The following is a 20,854-nucleotide window of genomic DNA, read 5'->3' as shown; positions in this document are numbered from 1 at the left end:
GGGTCAATGCGCAGTTGCAAAGGCCTGACATGGAGGTCTCTCCCTTTGGGATTCTGTGGAAGGACGATGCTGCAAGACATACTATTCCTGCATCTTCACAACTGACTTAACCCTGGGGCTGGCTAATTCACGCACAATGAGGCAAAGCGAGATAGGAATGTGATTCACCAGAGGGTGGCTGGTGGAGCAGGGTGGCAGTAAAAGCCCAATTTTCCTGAGTTTCGCTCTTTTGTCATTTGCCAGGGACCAAACCTCTTCTTGGCACTCAGGCCATTTTTGTTTTAACAAGCTTTGTTTGAAAGAGGTAGTGAGGAGAGATAGTTCATTATCAGACACCTTCTGGGCACCATACCCTCTCTGAAAGAATTACTCTTTGTCACTGGGGGAAGAAGAGAGACCAAATCTCTATCTTGCTGGGGTTTCTCCGTGCTCTTTAGAAAAATCATCTTGATTGCTTTAGGGATTTCTCTATGACAGCTGTAATTCAATGAGGCCGCTTGCCCTTTGGTGGCCTGCTGTAATCAGCAGCCTTTATCTAGCATGAAAGGTTTCTTTACCCTTGTGGAAGGACCAAACCCCAGGGTACTGCAGGATGTTGGGCCTCCAGAAGGAAGCAACTTACTTTTTATCTGAGGGCTCTGTAGCCTTCATTACAACCTGGATATTTCTCTTTAGGTCAAGGGATCTTCTTGTCCAGAATAGTTCTAGTCACCTTTTAGATTTAACTGTCAGCAGTGCTAATGGGCCAGACTTAATGGCTGCTCCAGTGGTTCTCAAAGTGTGGTCTCCGGATCATCAGCAGCCCAGCCCTTGTTAGAAATACAAGTTCTGGGATGTTTGGGTGGCTCAGAGGTTTGGTGCCTGCCTTCGGCCCAAGGCATGATCCTGGAGTCCCAGGATCGAGTCCCATGTTGGGCTCCCTGCATGGAGCCTGCTTCTCCCTCTGCCTGTGTCTCTGCTTCTCTCTCCTTCTGTGTGTCTCTCATGAATAAATAAATAACATCTTAAAAAAAAAAAAACAAGTTCTTAGGCCTTACTGCATACGTGCCGCGTGAGGAACTCGGAGTGGGGCCCGGCATTCTGTGATTCCCCAAGCCCTCCAGGTGATTGTGATGCACGCTGAAGTTTGAACCATAGGCCTATATGAACGTTATCTCCTGCAGGCATTTTGTCGCAGCAGACAGTGGTAGCTCTGAGGCATCTGGGATGAGCGGTTTCTTGGCAGTCATCCTTTACACTCTGTTTGCATTTTAAATAATACGTGCTCGTTTCTTCCCTGGCATCTCTGCTTAATGATAAAGTGGCACTCTGGCTGTGTAAAAGGTAAGTGAAACTGTTTCTTGGTAAGTATACATGTAAAGTCATATAAATAAAGGGAGACAGGCTCTTTAGTATCCGTCTTTCAGCTACTTTGATTGTGTGGCTGGAACAGGCACTCTGATTAACTCTCCCCTCCGCTCCAAATCAGAACATTTCCTGTCTGTTATTATGCACCCTTTCAATTGGTTTGGAATCTTAGCCTGTGCTTTGTGGAATGTTCCATGATTGCAGCATGGTGGCAGGGCCTAGTTTCTGATATGTCCTTCGATGTGAATCAACTTAATGACCTTGTGGTAGGATAGTAGGCCTCACTGGGCCCCAGGTAAAAGTGTTTTTTCAAAGGTCAGACCAGCACTCACCTTGTGACCACTAACACATACCCATGAATGCTGGCCTCGGCACTTACGATACAGCTGAGGGTACGCACAACGTTTTGTTTTCCTTAGGGGACCCAACAAGCCAGACCTGTAGTTAATGATGATGTTGAAGTAAAACTGGTTGGCTGGAAGACGGATGGGACTACTAAGGAAAAGAAATGCTTTTTGGAAGATATGGATGATGAGCCAGGATTTGCTTAATGGCTGTGTGGATGGTGAGCATCAACTTCCCAGGCCACTTCAAGCTTTTGTTTCCTCATCTGAAAAGTGGATATAATAACATAGGGAATGTACGTCTTAGGGTTCTTGTGAAAATAAGTGGAGTTAGACATGCAAAGCAGAGCATCTGCAGCCATAGTTTAAACACTTATAAATGTGGATGTGAGCACACATACATTCGTAATCATTCCCATTCGTATATGCTCTTGCATGGCTATGCACATACACGCTCACACACACGCACACTAGTATATGATGGAATAGTAGACTAGTCCCTGAATAGGAGTGATTGGATCAGGGTGTCTCTCGCACTATTCCTTTCTTTCTTTCCCTCTGCATTTACCTTTGTCTTTGCCTGCTCATTGTCACTTTTACCTTATAGTGCATGGTCATTCCCACTAAAGCACAAATGTCTTTGGGATTGGTCATGCTCAACCATCTGTGCTTTGCTGTGACTTGGGGTGGGGGTGGGATGGGACATTCAGAGCAGCAGGCACAGTGGGCTTAAGAAAGCATCTGAGAACAGGAGTGGGACATAGAAGCAGATTCAAGTTGGTGCTTGCCTCCCTCACAGAGTGCTCAGGGCTATACAGAGCAGAGGGAAGGCCACTCTGTCCTATGGTACATGGTGTCTCTTGGTGGTTTCATCTCTCTGTCCTTTAGAATCCTGTCTCTTGGCACATGTTTAGATGTGGGTCTTCAGTCATCAGGGTGGGGACGTGCCCCTGGAAGCTTTCGCAGACCACCCTAGTCTGGCTCCTGCCTTCCTCACCCACCTTGGCAAGTTCCGCTCTCCCCTTGGCTCACTTCTATGCTTCTTTCATGGGTCTTATTTCAAAACGCTGTGTTTTCTGTAAGCCCAGAGCCTTTGCATATGCTATTTTTGCTGCCTGTAGTACTTTGCCTAGTCTCTTGGCCCAGCTACGTCTCACTTACCCTTAGGGCACTAGGCTGGATATCACTTCCTAAGGAGATAGCACCAGACTCTTCCACCCTAGGGTTGTCTCAACTGTGTGCCCTGTAATGATACTCTAAGAATTTTTATTTTATTTTTTAAAGATTTTATTTATTCATGAAAGACACATACAGAGAGGCAGAGACATAGGCAGAGGGAGAAGAAGGCTCCCTGTGGGGAGCCTGATGTGGGACTCGATCCCAGGACCCCAGGATCATGACCTGAGCCTAAGACAGACGCTCAACCACTGAACCACTCATGCACCCCTGTCTCGGAATTTTTAATCCATATATTCCCAGAGCTTGACACAGTGCTTATTAGCACATGGGATGTGTTAATACTTGCTGTTGAATAAGCAAGTGAGAGTTAGGAGCTGGGAGGAGTGAGGAGGAAACTGGCATTGGGTTCCTTTCTTTGACTCTTCTCTGTCCTGGTTAAAATGCATTCCTGGACCCCCAGGATAGAAGCTATTCCAAGAGGAAAATGGCTACAGTTGGAAAAGGGGAAAAGAAAAAGGTATGATCACAGTTCATGTGAATTTCCTTCAATTCTCAGGCATGACAAGAAATCTCTTACCCTATCAGCCCTGGGGGCTCAGTTGTTAGCTTATGGCTCTGGGAATTTATCTTCCCCATAAGCCTAGTTGCAAAATGGGTACTTTATAAATCTTAGAAATAAACACGCATTTTACCTTCTCTAGCTTAGTAGGTGGGAGCTCCAAGAGTTGCTGGGGATTTGAACATTTCTTTCACAACACTGTGCAGGAAGTGGTTTATCATTTTACTTTGAGTTGATGTTCCTGGTAATAACATTCACATACTAGGATGGAGGCAATTGTTTAGCTGTCACCCCCAAACTTAGTCATACCATTGATCTGACATCAAAAAGTACTTATCCTATTGATCTAGTGTCAGATGGGTGGAATAAGACTAATAATGGGCTTTGATTGATAGCTCAAGTTGACAGATTATCAAGTCGCATTTTCCCACAGCCAAACTGCTGACAGGCTTGCAACTTTTCCTTGCCCACACAGATCCCCTTGACCTTTAACTTCTTGTTACATGTGCTAAATCCAGTTCTCATTTGGATTGGAATGCTCCCAATTCAGCTCATTTAAAATGCACAGACGGAGAGTCTAGAATTATCTAAACCTAGCTAAGACCATTACACATATGAGGTAAACAGCAAATATTTGTTTAATGAGCAAATAGGCAAATTTAAATGTATGAGTTGTGTACCAAGAGAGGTGGTCAGGTGACACTGACCATGGCATCTTAGGTATTCAGAGGTAGTCTGTCACAGCAGCTGGGACCAGCTTGTGTCAGCCATGACAAATAGCCCGAGCACTGATCAGAATAAGGAGGGGAGGCAGGTCCTTATGTGGCTTGAAATCAGGGGTGCTCAGAGGAATCCAGGCCCAAGGTCCCACCCTTGGCACTTTAGCTCTATTCTTTAAGGACCTACTCCACTGTGTCTTCTTGGACAAGAAGCAGCCACGGGGAGCCGGTGAGATGAGTATAATTTCTGCCTCCCCTCAGTCCCACTGAATCAGAATCTGCATTTTAACAAGATTCCCATTAAATTCATTTAATCCCATTAAATCATTCCCATTAAATGAGTGGTTCTCATTAAAATTTGAGAAGCACTGGTTAAAGAATTTCATCCTTTTATTTATTTATTTATTTTTAAGGAGGCTCCACACCCAGTGCAGAGCCCAATGTGGGGCTTAAACTCCCGACCCTGAGATCAAGACCTGAGCTCAAGGTGAGCATTAGTTGCCCAACTGACTGAGCCACTCAGGCACCCCAAGCTTACTCCCTCTTAAGATACAAATATCTCGGGGCACCTGGCTGGCCTCAGTTGGTAGAGCATCCAACTCTTGATCTCGGGGTTGTGAGTTCAAGCCCCACATTGGATGTCGAGATGACTTAAGTAAATAAAACTTTTTAAAAAGATGCAAATATCTTAAAGTAAAATCCTTCCTAAGACTGTAGGAATTTAGACTCTAGGTCTTTGGTCCTTAACCTCCAGGTATGGCCTTTAGAAGGTCAGAGTTCTTAGCTGTGAGGAAGAGAAAGCTTCTTGGGCTGATCAAAGTAGTTGATTAGAAAGACTATTTCAGGGCAGCCTGGGTGGCTCAGCGGTTTAGCATCATCTTTGGCCCGGGATATGATCCTGGGGTCCCGGGATCGAGTCCCACATCAGACTCCCTGCATGGAGCCTGCTTTTCCCTCTGCCTCTCTCTCTTTGTATCTGTCATGAATAAATAAAATCTTAAAAAAAGAAAGACTATTTCATAGTTCTCAGAATGACTGAGAAGGATGGAGAACCAGGTTGAGAAACGACAACAAGGGCTGCTGGTTTGCTAGGACTCAACAAAAGCTCTACCATAGAACCAGTTTGATGAGGACATTGGTGGCTGCCATGGTCACCGAGGCCACTGCTGCTGCTACTGCGAGGCAGTGGAGCGCTGGGCCCTCTCAGGAGGGCCAGTTATTTGTCTTTCTTTCTTCCCAATTTGGCATCCAGTGATGTTCAGTCCATTTGGAAGCTTGATATCAGCTGTGCCAGAATTCTTCACACCATGGAAATCCACAAAAGGTACAAATCAACGCTTTGTTTTTGAGAGCTATTTATCAGTACATCACTGCACTGAGTCCATTACTGGTACCACTGCCCCTGCTCCCTCTGAAAACTAGGTGTTGCTGCTATAGCTGAGTCAAGGTGGATATTTACCTGTCTGCCAGCCTTTTTTGTATCAATGGCTTGAGGAAGATATCATTTGATCTAGGTCTTGATCAGTGTTTCCTACCTTTGGCTACACAGTGGAATTTCCTGGAGAACTTTAAAAATTATAATGCTGGGCTTCCAACCACAGAAATTCCGATTTAATTTGTTTGGGGGAGAGATTCTTAAAATGTAGTCCCAGGACCAACCATGTGAGCATCACTTGGAACCTTGTTAGAAATGCAACTTCCCAGGCTCCAACCCAGATGTACTGCACTAGGAACTCTGGAGGTGAGGCCCTGAGTTGTAATAAGTCCCTCAGATGGTTCTGATGGAGCTCAAGTCTGAGGACCACTAGTCTGGGGTGAGGTGTGGGCATCTGGACTTTATTTTTTATTTTATTTTTAAAATGATTTTATTTATTTATTCATGAGAGACACAGAGAGAGAGGCAGAGACACAGGCAGAGGGAGAAGCAGGCCGTTCGCAGGAAGCCCGACGTGGGACTCAATCTCAAAACACCAGGATCATGACCTGAGCCAAAGGCAGATGCTCAACCGCTGAGCCACCTAGGCATCCTGGCATCTGGACTTTAAAAGGAATTCCCAGATGGTTCAAAAGTGCAGCCAAGGTTGAAAACCACAGGGTTAATAGCTTTTAAAGCGCCCCATATGTCTGCCTTTGCTTTAGGGACTGCAGATGATTCCTTCGGAGGGAAAGACCTATTCACAGAATGGTAGGTTAGGAATAAATAGAGTCAGAAGTCCACATTTGCGGTGAAGATCGGTAAATTCCAATTTGGACGCTCAGAAGTCAAACATACAGGTTTTCTAATGACACTCTTCTGTGGGGTTGTCAGTAGAAGACTGCCATTGGAGAATATTTCACTTGGTAGTTTCTAAACGCTAGGACTCTCAGGTCAGAACCACATGGGGTACTGGTAAGAACACAGAGTTTTTGCATTCACCTTGCATTCAGTCAGCTTCTGGCGGGGTGGCATTAGGTAGAGCCTGGCCAGCTATCTTTGTAACAAGTTCCCCCACACCCCTCTCAGTAACACCTTTTTAAACCTCTGAATTAATCTGAAGAGGAGGAGGGGCTTGACATTTATGACTTAAATGCCAAGAGAGGCATTTTTGGTCTGGAGCTGATGCTGTGTTTACTGCTCATAAAGCCCTGACAAAAATAAAAACCACTAGCTTCTAGCAAATTACAGAGGATAGGGGAAAACTTGGCCATTCCAGGGGACCATTCCACACACTCCTGGATTTGAAAATGGCAAAAAGCTATACACGCTGGGAATTTTTTGGTTTTATCTTTCCTGAGTGTATTTGACCTTGTGTTAAGATAACGGAATGTAAAGAAGCAACTGTATTTTCACTTCAGTTTTTATTGGGTTTAGTAAAATGGATCATTAAAGTTTATATTTTGGCTACTTTTGGATTGGAGCAGAAAAACTTGTGGCAAGACTTCTTGGAGAACATTGTACTGAGAAGATCTTATTGTTTTAAAATTAGAAACAGTACATTCCTGATTTCAGAAACATTGCTCTCTTTGGCTCTTTCTGACAATTTTGAGAGATAGGTACATCTATACCCAAGATGAGGAAGCCAAGGAGTACATTGCCTAGACTCTTAAGTGGTGAACCTGGGATTTGAATGTAGGGGTTTTTTGTTTGTTTATTTAACAGAACTGTGAAGCTCAGGATTTCCTCCCTCTACCTTTTTGTGATTGAGAAAAAATAACATTGAAAGTTTTTTTTTGTAGTGAGTTAGTAGATGTCACACTATAGATTCCTTCCTTTTGTAGCGAGTTGGTGGAAATCACACTATGGGAAGGAACCAAGGTAGAACGAAGACAGTTAAGATGAGCTAGTTGATCAGAAGGCCAAATGAGGTTATTTGGTTCTCCAGTGGTTTAATCAGAGCCAATAAACCATCAGGGACTGTGAAAGAGATGAGCTGACAGCTGTGGAAATAATCCTGGATGCAATTTTAATGCTAACTGGCTCCTGGTCCCTGGAGGTACAAAGTCCAAGACAGGTTCAGGCTGAGTTGGTCAATTAAGGCCTGAGGAAGGAATTATGTTTAGATTAAGCAGTGACTGGTTATACTTGGAAGGTATGAAAAAACGACCCCCCCTTTTAAAAGAAGGTTGTAAAGTTTGAAAAGTGTTAATGCTGTGTTCTCTGTGAGTTAAGTAAAACAAATATGACTATTTTACGGAGAGGAAAGTGAGCCTTAAGAAGGCTCTGGAATTTACCCAAGGTCAGAGATGATAGAGTAGCAGAGCTGACTGGAATTTTCTGACTCTTTCTCACACTGTAGTACTTAAATATATGTTTTATGGGATTTGATATGGGATTTGATATGAGATTTGTTAACAGTTAAATCTTACTAGAAATTGTGTAGTTCTTTTGTATTAATTGGTGCTCATGCTGGTTAATGTTTATGCTTAGTGATTTAAATGAGACTTTATTGATGCCTGAGGCCAAGTTCAGATTTTGATTTAGTTGGACTGAGGTGTGGTCTGGGATTTGGGATTTTTAGAAGGTGATTCTAATATGCAGTGAAGTGGACTAGAAAACTCACACTCTCTTATTCTATTATCTTCTCCTTGCCCTCTTTTGGCAACATTTTTGGGAACATAAGGCTATAAACAGTGCACCTTCATTAATCTGTCAGCATAGTAGTAGACCAAGTAGTAGCCTGGCTTACTCACACTTCTCAATGGGAAACATAAATTTCACACTCACTTAGTGAAGTTTTGAGGCTAGCTCTGCTTTGATTCATCCAGACACCTTCCTGAGCCTGCCCATACTTAAAGTTCAAAAGTTGGCCAATTTCCACCATCATCAATGAGGCTTTTATTTACTCTTCTAATTCTGTGGCACTTGAGACCTTGTCTTGATGAGAGACATTAGTAGATGCAATAAGATGTTGTTCTTGAATTTTTCCAAATGTTTATGCTTCAGTTTCAACACCTTGTCAAATGGAGAGAACAGCACCAACATCTCAGAGCTAATGGGAAAGTTAGATGGGATGAATTTATGCAGATCACCTAGAACCCTCAGTGACACCAAGCAGCTTTTCCTAAGTGCTGGCTATCACAACTACGCACCTGGTTTTGTTTTCCTCAGGATTTAGGCCCAACTAAGACATTCAAGAACTGAAACACCAATCAGGCTGGAAGATCTTATTCTAGCAAGTAATTAGTGTGCAAAAGAATGGTATAAACAGGGTCCAGATGCATCATACAGTTAATTGCTGTTCTTTTCAAGTGGGGTCATGGAATATTTGTTGATTTGAAATGACATTAGCCAGAGTTGAGCTTATTTACCCACATGTTCTCAATATGGAATCCCCTCGCAGTCTAGATTTCTAATAAAAATAATAGTAGGTAAATTTTTCATTAATTTAGATCTGAATTAGTCAAGCAATTGATCTGCATAGATGTCAGCTTAGAAGCCTAGTGTTTGTGTTAACTTCCAGTCCTTTCCCTAACAGGCTGTTTGCCGCTTCCCGGATTATCTGCTTGCAGCTGTCAGGTGATTTTTAGTTCAATTCTATTTTATTTTATTTATTTATTTATTTATTTTTTAAATTTTTTAAAATTTTTATTTATTTATGATAGTCACAGAGAGAGAGAGGCAGAGACATAGGCAGAGGGAGAAGCAGGCTCCATGCACCGGGAGCCCGAAGTGGGACTCGATCCCGGGTCTCCAGGATCGCGCCCTGGGCCAAAGGCAGGCGCCAAACCGCTGTGCCACCCAGGGTTCCCCAATTCTATTTTAGATGCATTATTATTATTTTTCTAAGTGTTCACTTTTCTTGGTGAAAGAGGCCCATTTTAAAGGTGTCCTCTGAGTATTTGAATAAAATTGAGTTTTTTATCTCCTGAAAGTAAGGGCAAGGGGAAATCGAGAAATATTTCCTTTTGGACTTGCAGGCTTTTCTTCTGAGACCCTATGGCAGTAAATAAACAAACTTAGAACAACAACAAAAAAAAGCACCACTGCAACATGTGTCTTGTCACGTTCTGCTCACCCCTACACCTGATTTCAAATGTAAATTGCACGGCATTTAGCGCTAATGAAAATACTCTAGTGAAGGAAATTGTTAAGATTTTCTGGCGCTCCTGTAGGGGTAATATTAAAACCCCCGTTCCTAACATCTCACTCTGAGAAGACAAAAATGTGCACTGAGAATACAAAAGCCCTGTTGGCATCTAAATGTGGGCCAATTAATTTGCTGTTATCGACGTATGGGTTTATGAGGAGATGTAAAAGTAGGACCCAGGAAAGCTATTGAGATCCCCGTATTGCGGGGCTCCTTGACCCTGGATTTTCAATGCTTGCTTAATCATGGCATTCTGCTTTCTATTTATTTATACAGTTGCCTCAATGAACAAATTAATAATTATACAGCACATTGACAAACATGCCGGGTAATATTTGCCAGATTTTAAATTAATTTAATTCAAGGGCCACTTCATTTACAGGATTCATCCGCACATCAGGCATCAGCCCTTACCTCGTTGCTATTCATGCTACACCAAGATTTTTCATCATTTCTCCCCTTCCTTTCTTCTCTGCAGACAAAGACAGCACAACTTGCCATGCCAAATAAATAGACACTAACAGGCAGGTGGAAGACAGATAGATGACAGACAAATAGGAATATAGATAAATGCACAGATGACATAAATTCAGAAGGAGGGATAATAGCTGTTACCATGATATGTGGAAAACAATTAGATTCAACTAAATTCTCGTATTTATTTTCTCTTTAGCTCCAATTTGCAATTTATCTTCTCTTGTTTCACACCCACAAACCTTCTTCACAATTTACAGACTGGAAATTCAAACAAATAGCTTATCATTCCAGAAATGATCACTCTTCTTGGAAATAGAAAAACCATGGAAAAATGGGATGTCGCGAGCTTGGGCAGCCAAGCAGATTTCTGGTTGCTTTGTATAGTAGTGAGGTTTGAGTGGAAGTCTGAGTGAGACTGGATTATTACACTGAAGAGGTCAGTTGCCTTTAGAAAAATTGCAGTTGAACCATCAGACGTAATCATATTAGGGCACACGAGAAAGAAAGTTTTTAATTCCCTTGTGGTATTTGTCATTTCTACACTTGTAGCTAAATATGAAACCTTGGCTAATAGGAAGGAGTGACACTGTGGAAGTTAGTAAATCTGTTTTCATGTAAATGCCTTCACTCCATATGTCAGCATGTAAAAATATTGACCTCGCCTGGGTTTTTGCCATCATAGGAAGGGCTGGATGTCCAGGGTTTTATCTTTTTTTTTTTTTAGAATTTATTTTTTTTTAAAATTTTTATTTATTTATGATAGTCACAGAGAGAGAGAGAGAGAGAGAGGCAGAGACATAGGCAGAGGGAGAAGCAGACTCCATGCACTGGGAGCCCGATGTGGGATTCGATCCCGGGTCTCCAGGATCGCGCCCTGGGCCAAAGGCAGGCGCCAAACCGCTGCGCCACCCAGGGATCCCTTATCTTATTATATTCATGGACAGTAATAAAATCTAATGCAGTCAAAAAAAAATCTAATGCAGTCATAAGAGGGTAGCTCAAATAAGAGAACTGCAAACCAGATCCCATCTGAGGGTTTGCAAATTATTTTTCATGCTGCTCATGCTCTAATATTTGGGGCATTAGCTAGTCATAGTCGGCTCACAGGGTTTATGAATGCGTATGAACCAGTTGGCAGTTCATACTTAGAGGAGATGAAAATTCTTCCTACGTTATGTTCATAAATTGTTATGTATCCTGTGTGCAGATCAATATCTATCACAGGACTATCCTAAGATTGGTAAGCACTTTGTATGAAATCAGCACAGGATATGGTTAATTGTATCTTAATACCCTCTACCACCCAAAATATGAAAGTAGATTAGTATTGTTTGTGTGTATACCACACTATTGAGAGAATTTTGTTTTTTTCTCATGAATGTGTTTATTCATTACAATTGCTGTAGTTTTTTCTGTGTGGGGGGAGGTGGTGTTGATAAAGATAAGTCTTTTCGGGGGAGGCAGTAAATAGTAAGCCTAGGATTATATTGCAGAGTCCAAGAATACTCTGCATGTGTACACAGCTGTTTGTCCTGATGAGATTGTTATTAGAATATTATATTTTCAGTTTCTAACCATGGATGGATGCTTAGGTACAAGGCTGTAGGATGGCTCTTTTTAAAAAAATGTAGTAACCACTTATAGAAAAATCCAGCAAAGACTAGGCAGATAATTTTAGTGCAAACTGCCTTTTGCTTCAGTACCCGAGATAATTGTCTCAATCTCCTTTTTACTCTGCAGGGTCACGGATGTCAAAAGGCATTCCCACATGAAAGTCAAAATTGTGCAATATGTAGCCCAGAAATTATGTGTCTTTGACTAAAAAAACCCGGGTAGACCTATATGCCATAATAATTATAAAAATTATACTAGCATTTATTTGGTTATATTAATATGCTATTTGTATTAACTAGTTTTACTAATTACCTAATTACTGCCCGCTAGGGTAATTACTCATCTTGATGAAATGAATGTTGAAAGGTGAACTTCTAGGCATGAATTTGGTGACCATTTTCTTATCCAGAATAATAATGTTGAGGGCAGATGTTCAATTCATTTAATACTTTCATTGATTGCAGAGCTAGAAGGAGATTATAAGGTGCAGTTATAAAACTAGTGTACCGAAATAGGAGACTGGAGCAAATAGGTGTACATTAGGAGCACTTAGTGGTGTTTCCTTGATTAAAAGGAGCATTAAAATGGATGTTTCAAAGCCATTTTATGAAGGTGTAGGGGAAAAAGCAAGGATGTTGACACCAGACGGCCTGGAGTTTGAATCTTAGATTCCTATGACTTGGAGGAAAGCAACCTTAACCCTTTGAGTCTCACTGTCCTCTTCTGTGCAGTGGCCACATGGTGTTCGGTGTCCTTATCTAGCATCACTGTGAGAAGCGAGTTAGATGATGTTTGCAAGTATATGGGACTGAGGGAGCAGCTTTTGAATCTATTATTCTCCAAGATTTGGATATTGTAATCTTGATACACAGTTTAATTATTGATAATAAAGCAGATTTTGAGATAAAAGTTATTAGGGTGACTAGTGGTGTGAATAAGAGAGAGAATCCCTATAACAAGTGTGTTTCAACAGCTAAAGCCCAGTGTCATCAGCCCTAAAATGTTCTGGTCCTGGTTATATAAGACAGGTGCGACTTTGGGCATAGGTGCCACCTGTGTGACTATCAGCATCATGAAGGGAACCATTTGGTTCCTTTTTTTTTTTTTAAGTAAACTCTACCCCTAGTGTGGGGCTCAACCAAATGACCCAGAGATTAAGAGTTGCATGCTATACAGACTGAGCCAGCCAGGCACCCTGAGACTTGGTTCCTTTTGTCTAATCTTATATCTTTAGCACTTACCATAAATCTAGCACAGTATGCCTAATATTTGTTGAATAAAGGAATTAATGGATGAATATCTGTCTAGATGCTTGTATAATAAATGCATCATATTCTTCGTGTTCTCCATGGCTCCTAAGGTCACCTTGGGGAGCACATCATATTCCTTGGGCGATATGACATTATCTCTATGGGCAACTTTTGCATATGTTAGCAGCTGCGATGGACTGGTGTAATCTACACTGCCAAGCTCTTCCCAATACAGTGTTCAAGGTCATACTAAAATAGACCTTGCCTCCGTTTTGTTGTCGTAGGTATGCAAAGTATTTCACATCCCAGCTTCCCTCTGCAGCTGGAGGCCAGCATAGCTAACTCTGGGACCAGGCGAGAGATGGGGACCCAACTCATCCTAGAGGGCATGTCAGATGAGCCTTTTTTAGTTGGTGCAGCGGCTCTTTCTGCCCACATTAAAGGGCTAACTGTGGGGATTCAAAGGAGAATAAGACAAAATCACTCCCCAGGGAGTCTGTGGGAAAACCAAACAACCAAATGACTTATTGCTACCATGCAATAAATGCTCATGAGTCCATGTTCAATTACAGAGGAGCACCTGCCCAACCCTTCCTGAGATGATCTGTCAGAGGGCATGAAGGCAACATGGGATGTCTCATAAGATGAAGAGCTTATTGGGTTGACAAGAGGGAAGGGCTAGTCCAGCAAGTATCCTTGAGAGAGTCTGCATCATGTGAAACCCTGCCGCCCTCTCAAAGATGTTGGTCTTATGAAACGTGGAGTTCTGTGAGTATCAGTAACTGTGACTAATACACTCACGGTGATGATGCAGTTAACTGCCAACACCATCACCAGCAGTGATGGTGCATCAACAGTTGCAAATACCACCATTCCCCTGATGGACGGAAATTTGGAATAACACACAAATGGGGGGTGGGAGCAGCGATTACTTGGAAAATTTTGAGTGGATGAATTTTTTTCTTTTAGGAAGCAACTGTTTTTTTTTTTTGTATGTTTGTTTGTTTTTTTCTTTTTTAGGAAGCAACTGTTTTAAGTTGCAACATGCTCCTTACTCATCTGGTGGGAATAGGGTTGCATGCAACATTTCAGCGACACATTGAAACTCTAAAGAGAGGTACACCCATATAGTTGCCTGAATTTTTGCCTTACCAAAGGTCAGAGGGGGCCCTCAATGTAGGTCAGAGACAATGCTGGCCATTCATTTCTCCCTTAACCTAATGAACTGTACTCCCGTCTTTGCTTCCGGCTTTCACACAAACAAATAAACGGATTGGGACCTTGTGTTTTATGCAACGCAAGCAAATGAAGAATTTTTTTCTTTTTTTTTCAAGAGCTTTTAGGTACAATTCCAATCATTTCTAATACATTTAAAAGCCTTTTAAAGAACAGCCTCTCTCCCAAGAATTGACAGCCAAGACAACACCATGGGGGAAAGGACGTGGAAGGGATTGAGGTGTAGATGTACTTGGCTGAAAGAGCCTCTAAATTATGTTGTCAAAAAATTATAGCAACACCATTTTAAATGCTTTTCCTCCTATAATGCTCTCTCCTCCAAATCTTATGTCTCTGGGTTGTTTGTTTTGTCTGATCCACCTACAAGGTGAAGTTCTGTTGTGTGTTTGGGGAGGTCATTTCTTACAATGTTAAACTGAGATCCCAAGGCTCCAGGCAGGAAATGTCGGCTGCTAGTGTAACAGACCGTGTTTATTCTTGTTAACCATTGACCTGCTTTTCGGAACTCTTCCCTAACTGCCTTGATTTGTTCTCATGTGCTCAAAGTACTTTTGAGCTTATCACGCAGTCCTGATTTGAAGTCTCTGAGAATGCTTTCCTTGGAGGATTCCCTTGGAGAACCTGGGGAAGCAAGGGAGATACGTAAAGTGAGGCGAGGGGGCTTCGGAATTCCCTGCATTTCAGGACAGTATGACAGTAGCTGAGAAGTCAAGGCACTCCTCAGTCAAGAGTGAGCATCCTCATAGGGAGGTTTTTAAGAGAAGCCATTTCTAGACTCAGTATGTGAGCAGAAATGTTGCCATCAGTAGGACCTTTAGGTGAAGGCATTAGGAACAGGAAGTGCATAAGAGGGCCAGGATGTTACGGCCTGGTTTTTCACATGCTTAGATACCCTCAAATGCCGAGTTTCTTAGGGCCTGATGAGAGTCCTGTGGACTTCATGTCAGCCTCAGCAGCTCTCTGGTTAAGGTTTTCTGCATTTGGCCATCTATTCATGTATCCATCATTGAGTCATGAAACATTGAGCACCTACTGTATTTCAGGCTTTATGCTAGGTATTTGGTGCTGTGTGTTTTAAAGGTTTATAGTTCAGAGGCCCGAGGACATTCCCCGTTTGATTGTTGCCAGCAGAGATCGAGGACTTCTGGTTTTGGTCCATCCCTCAGTGCTTCCTGTCAGTCCTTTCACTGACTGGTTTATTCTTCTCTCAGAGTTGTTGCAACCATTATCCACTCTCTTTGAACCTGTTCTGAATCTCTGAGCATGTATATATTATTATTATATTCCCCCTGTTTGAAATATCTGGTGCTATGGACTAAATCGTGCTCCTCCCCCTCTCGTTTGTGGAAGCCTTAACCCTACTGCGATGGTATTTGGTGATAGGGCCTTTAGGAAGTAATTAGGTTTCAATGAGGACATGAGAGCAGGGTCCTAATCATGAGATTTGTACCTTCCTAAAAAGAGACCCCAGAGAGCCTGCTCTCTCTCTCTCGCTCTCTCTCTCTCTCTCTCTCCCTCTTTCCATGCAAGGACACGGCAAGAAGGCAGCCAGCTACAAGCCAGGAAGAGAGCTGGCCATGCATGCACTTCGAGCTTCCAGAACTGTGAGAAATAAATTTCTGTTGTTTAAGCCCATTCAGTCTGTGCTATGTTGCTATGGCAGTCTGTGTGGAGTGGCCTCTCCTTGCCTGGTTAAACCCTGACTGATACAGTCATCAACAATTTAGTTCTTACTTTACTGCACTTAACCTATTGAACACTGTTTTTAACCTTGTTAAATTCTCTTTCATCGGCTTCTGTGTTGGTTGTTAACTTTCTGGGTTCTTCCCTTACCTCCCAGACCATTCCTTCTCCATTTTCCTCATGCTTTTCCTTCTTCATCCTCTCTTCAGTATCCTATGGGTTTTAACCTTCTTGCTTTATGTATTCTCCTTGGGTGGCCTCGTCAGGTTCAGTGTGCTCATCAAGTGATTCTCAATTCTAAGCTTCAGTTCTGATCTCTCTCCTGAGTTCTAGACCTGTATATCCAACTATACAACTCTACTATATCCAGATATCTCCTAGATATCTCTACCTGAATATCAGAGTCAGCATATCCAAAATGCTCACTAAACTGTCTACCAAACCTTCATATCCCATGTTTTCTTTCCCTGTGAATTAAACCTGTGAATTAAAGCCAGGAATCCAAAAGTTGTATGGCGGCTCCTGCTGCTCCTGCCCCCGACCCAGTCATGTTCTAATGGGTCTTTACTTCTTTCTTTTTAAAAATATTTTATTTTTTTTTCATGAGAGGTACACACACACACACACACAGAGGCAGAGACACAGGCAGAGGGAGAAACAGGCTCCGTGCAGGGAGCCCGACACGGGACTCAATCCCGGGACCCCAGGATCACATCCAGGGCCAAAGGCAGGTGCCCAATCATTGAGCCACCTAGGCACTCCTGGGTCTTTACTTCTAACGGTATCATATGAGTCTTTGTCCTGTTGCTTCTCCCTACTGCTAGTGGATACACATCTTTCTTTCCTTGCTTTTACTATGATACCAATCTCTGTATTGTTCTCTCTGTTTCCAGTTTTGACCCACCTCTCCTCTGCTCCATATCAGTACCAGAGTGCCCTTTCTTAAAAACAAATACAATCATGTTATTTCTTTGTATGAAATTATTCAAAAGTTTCCCACTGCTTCAGGAATAAAGTTAGGCGGGGCAAAGTTTTCTAGTGCCAATATTTCTTGGTTCCTGGAATTCTAAGACTCTCCCTACCACCCCCTTTAACAGTTAGGGCCCGGAGGGGGCTCTGTTCCATGCATTCAGGAACTCTGGCTTTTCCCACCTTGTGGATCCATCCTCCTCCTCTAGGTCCTTGGTGGCTGATGGGTAAGAGCATGAGGGTTGAGTATGACAGGATTTTTATGGACCACATTTGGAAGTGGTACACATCACTTCTGTCTACATTCAGGACTTAGTCATATGGCAACATCTAACTGCAAGCTGCAAGGGAGGCTTAAAATGTCATCTGGCCATGTTCTCCAAGGTCAGAGGAACAGCCATGGTTTCTGCCACAGTGAGCAGAAGAGAGGTAGTCTTTGGCTTCAGCAACTAGTTCAGGAGTCACTCCTCCCAACCTTTCCAGCCCAAGCTCACTCTGCCCTGTGTAACCCCGCTATACCCTAATGTGGCCTATATTGTATATATCATGCTCTGTTTCACTTAGTTCTTTACATGGGTGGCAGTGAGGGACCCATGCCTTACTGTTCATGGTAACCTTAGCACCTAACCCAGTGCCTGGGCCAGAGTCAATGCATAATAAAAACTGTTTGAATTAATTATTAAACAAATTAACTGTAATTCTCTGCAAGGTATTTTAAATATGCTTCAATGGTAGTTATCTTAATTTTGCTAATTTTCATCAAGTCTCTGTTGATTTAATTCTTGCATTAAGTCCTCCTTTGGAGCCTCCTACCTCATCAAAAGAATAAAATTCTCCATACCTTAGGTCACTCAGAAATTAGGTTTAAAAAAAAAAGAAATTAGATTTCAGGGCTAATGGACACATGGAAACCCATTTTTTTATCATTCAGTTGGGAAGATAGCCATTAATGAGGGCAGCAGTTGTCAGTTGAGTAGGTAGTGCATTGGGTTTAAAGGGAGCATCAACTCACATACAGTTCTGAGTGGGGATCAACACTGATGGATCAGGCTTTTTGGGTGTCCAATACACATGTTCTGCAGGGGCCGCCGTGAGGCCTATGAGGGGGGCTGTGGAGGAACCAATCAATGATTCTGTCTGGGCCACAAGTGCTCTGGGGGCTTTGGAAGAGTGATTCATACAGTGCTCTTCAGAGGATGTTCTCTTGTATTCTGAGCCAGGGACACATAGCTTAATGTAGAGACAGAGAATGAAATTGCACTCTAATTGCTCAGTGTGCAGAATTTGCCCAGTCAGGCTGATAGAGTGCAAGTATGTCTATAAAGTGTCGTAGAAAAATGTTTGCCTTTTTAAAACTTTGGCTGTTTAGCCTGATAGACACTTGAGGCACAAAGGGACTTTAGAAATCACTGATCCAATGATCTTCAAGTCCTGATGCCCAGGATTCTGCAGAGGTGGGTTGAGTGTGGGAGTGGGGAGGTGGTGGGTGGGTCTGGGCTGCTTGTCCAGACATAGCCATAGCAGCTGCCTTTTGATCACTGTTGATCACTGTATTAGGATTCTGGAGACTTTCTGGAGATAAAGAGGGAGAAAGTTATTGCTAAAAATATTTGAATACCTCCTCATCTTATAATCTCTTGTTTCATAGATGAGGAAACTGAGAGTGAGTGAGTCAAAGTTACATACCTGGTTAGCAGTGGAGTGTGTGGTGGAAGCCAGATTCTCTGTTCCCCCAACCAGCAACTTCCCATGCAGGTGCAATGATTCTTTATGTCTAATTGAACTTAGAAGCAAATTAATTTATTTTAGGATGACCATATTATATATTTTGTACACAACACATTCTTTTTTTCTAAGATTTAATTAATTAATTAATTAATTAATTAATGAGAGAGTGAGTGAGTGAGAGGGAGAGAATCTGAAACAGACTCTGCCCTGAGTGCAGAGCTCAACTCGGGCTCGATCCCACGCCCCTGAGATCATGACCTGAGCCGAAACCCAAGAGTCTGCCGCTTAACTGACTGAAGCACCCAGGAGCCCTCGTACACCACACATTTTTATTTCAGATCACAGGCGTATATCACACAGCTCTTCTAGAAAAAAGAAAAGCTGCAGCCTATGATGGGCAGAATTTAAGTCCCTGGCAGCCACGAGAAGAAGATGTAATTGGACTTGAAATGTCCCTTTAAATGCCCCTTAGAGATTGCATCTAACACCCTAAATTATGGAATCTTAAAAATCTCCCATTATGGAGAGCATGGTTCTGTTCAGTGAATGCCCATTTTTCTGTACTCAGAGATAAATTAAAAATAAGCACGTTTGCAGATGCCAGGGACTGATGGGAGGGATATGCTGCCTTTGTCACTTTTGTAGTCAGAAGTGCTTGGGTTGCTAGTCTTCCCTCCATAGTGCTCCCTTCAGCAATTAGCCATTAGGTGCCCACAGCTCACCCCTTCACCTGCTCAGAAGTGCTCCCACTACCTTCCCACCCCCATCCCCGGATTCTGCATATCCATCACGCTGGGAATTTTAAGTACATTAAGCAGTGTTTTTAGAAGGCAAGAATAAATATGATTTCATCTATAATCAGTGAATTTATGATTTTTTATGAAATGGCTGAATGAGAAGCAATGGATAATGTTTTCAGCTGAAAACGGATGTAGCAAGACTTGTGAAAAAAAGCTCACAGGCAGTTTTATTGGCTGTGTGTGTGTGTTTTTCTTAAATCCTGACATGAGGAAAGGAGAGGATGCTGATATCTTAAAAGCGATGACACATATCATGAAATGATTTTGTGGGTTTTCTGTGGTAAGTGGATGTGATGCTATGATAAAATGTAGAGATAATGGGCAGGTACAACGTCATGCACTTCTTGATGCACTTTGAAATTCTCAGTTTCTACAGAGCTTTCTTCAGTCTGCTTGGGGTGATGATGACCCTGGGGGCACTGGTGTTCGACAGATGGAGGTGCAAATCTTAGTTCATGCATGCTGGCACTGAAGATTATCTAATCTTGTCAAGCTTCCTCAGTTTTATCATCTGTGAAATGGAGTAAGAAAAGCTTCCGGAGACAGAACATGGAGGACTCCTAACTCTGGGAAACGAACTAGGGGGGTGGTGGAAGGGGAGGAGGGCGGGGGGTGGGGGTGACTGGGTGGCGGGCACTGAAGTGGGCACTTGACGGGATGAGCCCTGGGTGTTATTCTGTATGTTGGCAAATTGAACACCAATAAAAAATAAATTTATTATTAAAAAAAAGAAAAGCTTCCTTATGGCCTCATTTTAGAGATTGAATTAACCCTATATGTGAGGGGCACCTGAGTGGCTCAGTGGTTGAGCACCTGCTTTTGGCTCAGGTCGTGATCCCCGAGTCCTGGGATCGAGTCCCACATCAGGCTCCCTGCAGGGAGCCTGCTTCTTCCTCTGCCTATGTCTCTGCTTCTCTCTGTGTGTCTCTCATGAATAAAAAAATAAAAAATTAAAAAAATCCTCTATGTGGAAGCTGGTAGCACCACCGCCTGGCACATCATAGCCATTAATAAGTGTGAGTCCCTCTTTTTTTGAGTGTGCAGTAGCAACTTAAGGTCAGGTTATTTTAATGGAGATATAGCATATACTATAAAGGCTTATAATGAATAAGCCACATTGTATAGGAAAATAAGACCTAAGCGAGCTAGATCTTCTGGGTTTTTCTTCCATGTTTGCTCCAATATTAAGACCCTGTATGTATAGCAGTGTAGCAACTTTATTTCAGCTCTTTCCCATAGGATAAAAGGAATTAGAGCTGAAGATTTGGGGCGTTAGGGCCAAAAAAAGTAGTAGTAATAATTGACCTGGAGAAAAAGCAAATGATTTTTCTAGAGGAAGAACCAACGAAGATTGGGTATGAGGGTTGTGGATGGGGAGTGGG

The 20,854-nt window shown here is 42.5% G+C and overlaps 1 long non-coding RNA gene across 1 annotated transcript; it reads left to right on the top strand.

Moving 5' to 3' along the window:
• Window positions 1-1,170: 1,170 nt before the first annotated feature.
• Window positions 1,171-20,049, top strand: LOC140627865 (uncharacterized). The gene is made up of 3 exons (XR_012026396.1): window positions 1,171-1,323; window positions 13,629-13,824; window positions 19,840-20,049. It is a non-coding gene; the product is annotated as an uncharacterized lncRNA (long non-coding RNA).
• Window positions 20,050-20,854: the final 805 nt, after the last annotated feature.

This window comes from Canis lupus, chromosome X (genome assembly GCF_048164855.1).
Source record: "Canis lupus baileyi chromosome X, mCanLup2.hap1, whole genome shotgun sequence".
Taxonomy (NCBI): domain Eukaryota; kingdom Metazoa; phylum Chordata; class Mammalia; order Carnivora; family Canidae; genus Canis; species Canis lupus.
The sequence above is the reverse complement of the archived record's forward strand: the minus strand, read 5'-3'. Positions and strand labels throughout refer to the sequence as shown.